At 36.8% G+C, this 4254-nt stretch overlaps 1 pseudogene; it reads left to right on the forward strand.

Annotated features, from left to right (window-relative positions):
- The first annotated feature begins 249 nt into the window (after positions 1 to 249).
- LOC137265186 (uncharacterized) lies at positions 250 to 3922 on the forward strand (annotated as a pseudogene).
- Positions 3923 to 4254: the final 332 nt, after the last annotated feature.

The raw sequence follows: 4254 nt of genomic DNA on the forward strand, positions 1-4254 counted from the left end.
TAAGGTTCTTATAGGTGCAATTATTTACACTATGTTATTGTAATAAATAATCTTTGTTAAAACTATATTGAGTTCAGTTGTCATTCACCCCGCAACAAAAAGTGGAAAGAACCTGGGGTGGCAGTACGAGCTTGGCCATTAAAGTTTCCACGGAACACCTTTTTATAAAAACACACAACACAAAGTCCATTGATGGCCAGACTCGTCCTATTACATTTACTTATATACCTAGCTTGACCAATGCGATCAATGCAATCGTCCATTCTCGGAATAGAATACGAATCAGTTCGTGAGAGTGCACTGACAGCTTTCATGTCAGCACAGCAGCGTGAACCACCTCCACTCTTCGGCACAAAACACATGGTGAACTCCACGGACTGTCACTGGGTTCAGTGATGTCAGTGTCCAGCATGTATTGCACCTCTTTCCGCAGTATTTCACGCTTCACTGGATTCATCCGATATGGGTGTTGTTTTACAGGCAGAGCATCACCTACATATATATCATGGCTAACAACATCAGTTCGACCAGACACATCAAGAAGTAAGTGACAGAACTCCGGCCCAGATTGAAGATCTACAGCATATATCAGGTGTACTAGGTTCCAACTACAGTTTTAAATTCTTAACATGGAATATAGAGGGTTTTCTGTCAAAGGTCGACAACCCCGCTTTTATTGCTTATATACATAACTTTGAGTTTATCTGCCTAGTGGAAACATTTCTCGATAATTTAACAGCAATAACCCAGTTCTCTGCTTACGACTTGTACATATCCAAAGCTCATAGAATAGCAAAGGCTGGAAGATTATCTGGCGGAGTGATCGTTTTGTTGAAAAGCACTCTAGCTAGTAAATGCCAACACATTTCTCTAGATATTGACAATGTTGTCTGTATCAAACTGGATAAAAGTACAGTTGGCACCAATAAAGATGTCCTTGTATTTGCAACATATGTACCTCCTATCGGCTCAACGTTTTATGTTGCAGCCGACGGCACAACCGCTATCGATGATATTGACCAGTGGCTGATAGACCATTCAGACCACGGATGTGACGTCATCATTTGAGGAGATTTGAACGCTCGTGTAGGTGTCCATAACAATCCACCAGACACACTTGACCTTCACGGTCTAGACGAAGCTGCATTCCCGGAGGAACCCTCAGTGCCTGTAAATGAAAGACATTCATGCGACAGTTCTGTAAACACCTTTGGTCGTAAACTGATTGACTTTTGCTTTTCTCATAATTTGTATATCTTTAACGGCAAAACGCCAAGTGACAATACAGGAGAATTTACTTATATATCCCAACAAGGTTGTAGCGTAGTTGACTACTTTATTGGTACTGCTGATTTATTCTATATCCCACATGATGTTATAGTCGATTCTAGAGTTGAATCTAAACATATGCCCGTGATTCTCTGTGTCGACTCGGTAACAGCTTCTACTCGTAAACTTGCGAATGATATATCTTTTAAGCCTATGTCACATGCCGAAGGCAGTTTTACTTTCACGTGGAATGATAACAAGGCATCGGAATTTTTAAATTCCCTGAGTAACTCATGTCCCTCACTTCAAAATATGGTGGATGAAGTTGACAGTTTAGATATGTTTGTGAAAGCAGTTCATTCCGCATCTCAATGTATGAAAAAATCCCTTAAAAGTAGGTCAGTTGGCGATAACACAGGATTTTATACTCTGAAATGTAAAAAAGCTAAGCGAGAAGCACGACAGCATTTGAGATGATTTAGACGTCACAAATCATGTGATAATAAACGTGCCTACTTCAAGATGAGAAACAAATATAAAGAGTAAAGAATATTTCCAGACGTGATAACAGAAACTGTAATATTGAACTTGATAGCTGACTGAATCACTTTAAGAATGTATTTCAAAGCATAGATCTACTTGCCGCTAATAATGATACATCCGTCCAAGATGACAATCTACTTGAAGATCTTGATGTAGACATTCTTGAAGCACCCATAACTAATAAAGAAATTCATGATGCAATCCAGCACTTAAAGAATGGTAAATCCCCAGGCAATGATCATATCATAATTGAAATGTTAAAATGTTCAGAAACCGTTATTATCCCGTTCTTGGGCAAATTATTTAACAAGTTGTTCAATGATGCTTTATTTCCTGACCAGTGGTCAAAGGCAATTATCATCCCTCTACATAAAAAGGGTAATAGAGACAATCCTGACAACTATAGAGGGATATCTATACTTTGCACTTTGAGTAAAATTTACACATGCATACTTAATGCAAGATTGACAAATTGGGCTACCCTAAGAGACAAATTGACAGAAACTCAGGCTGGTTTTAGAAACGGATGTTCAACAGCAGATCACATTTTCACATCATATGCTATCATTCAGAAAACCATACTGAAGAAGAAAACGAAGGTATTTGTCGCCTTTGTCGATTTCCGAAAGGCCTTTGACTCTATCGACCGTAAAAAACTATGGCAATGTCTTTATGCAACTGGTTTAAATGGAAAGATGCTTAGAGCACTGAAAACTATTAATAATTCGGTTAAAGCCTGTGTAAAAAGTAATAATATTTTATCAGATTATTTTGATTGCCCAATAGGATTAAGGCAGGGATGTATTCTAAGGCCACTCCTCTTCTCGTTTTTTATCAATGAATTGTCATTAGAAATCACACAACACGGAAAATGTGGTGTGCAATTATTTCCAGATATGCTAGAAATCCTGTTATTACCGTTTGCCGATGATGCTGTTCTAGTTTCTGACGCTATATCGAGGTTACAAAGGCAATTAACAATTCTAGAATCATATGCCGACACGTGGGGGTTGACTGTCAATCTAGAGAAAACCCAGATTGTTGTTTTTAGGAGAGGTGGACCGTTAGCCAGAAATGAAAAATGGTTTTTTAAAGGTGAACGTGTTTTAACAGTTGACTCTATCGATATCTAGGTATTCTTTTTTCATCTTCTTGTAAATTCAATACATGTACATTAGATTTATCATCTCGGGGTAAAAGGGCACTGCTAGAAGTACTACACCACTTACATAAACTGGATGATGTTGACTATTCTGTATTTTTCAAAATATTTGATACCCAAATTCAGCCAATTCTTTTGTATGGTGCCGAAGTGTGGGGCATTAATAAATTTTATAAGATTGAAAATGTACATTTAACTGCATGTAAGAAGTTCCTAAATGTTGGTCCCCAGACACCAAATGTGATTGTTTATGGTGAATGTGGACGTTACCCACTGTATATAAATGCACAGTGTCGTTTTATAAAATACTGGCTTAAACTGGTAAATATGCATCAACAAAGAATAAAAAAAAGCTTATGATATGTTAATGTATTACGATAACTGTGGATATGTTAACTATATTTCATATGTGCGTAATTTATTGTTTTCATATGGCTTTGGTTATGTTTGGTTATTTCAAGGTGTTGGTAACGAATCCCAGTTTTTTCAAATGTTCAAAAGAGTCGCAGTTGACATGTATATACAGACATGGAATAGTACCATGGAAGAAAGTTCAAGGTATAAGCTATACAGACAATACAAAAGCCTATTAGAGCCGGAAAAATATCTGACTATGCTAACAAATAAAAATACAGAAATATTCTTACTAGGATCAGAGCGGGCATTCTAAAACTAAAGGCTAATGAGGGACGGTGGTTGGGAGTTGATTCTAATCAACGCATTTGTTCTATATGTAATAAGGGAATAGAAGATGAATTTCACTTTATCCTTATATGTGAATGCTACAATAATCTAAGAACCTATTATTTACCACAAATGTATAATCACAATCCGTCTACCTATAAATTCAAGCAATTACTGTCTTCCACATCATCTGAGTTATTGAATAGTCTTTGTAAATATTTATGTTTGAGCTTTGAGCTACGTCAGCGGTTGGTTAATGGATAGCACATTTGTATCCCATGGTGCCTCTTATGTTGTCATAAGCGTGTTTACAGTGTACTTGTGTATCATTCAACGTATATATGTATGTATCTGTATAACTGTATATGGGCCGATGGCCTTCATACGAAATAAAACACTTGACTTGAACTCATAAAGCAAATCTGACATTTGAACTCTCTGCTCAGGGGATAAATGTGATAGTTTCTCATCAAGGTGAGTTAACACATCAGAATTTTTCAACTTTGGTGAAACATTATCACTAAGATAATCAAACTTCACATTGCTAACACAATCACCAATGTTGTCAACATTTTCGCAGTTGTCTTTAGTACAAT

Source organism: Haliotis asinina, chromosome 1 (assembly GCF_037392515.1).
Source record: "Haliotis asinina isolate JCU_RB_2024 chromosome 1, JCU_Hal_asi_v2, whole genome shotgun sequence".
NCBI lineage: Eukaryota > Metazoa > Mollusca > Gastropoda > Lepetellida > Haliotidae > Haliotis > Haliotis asinina.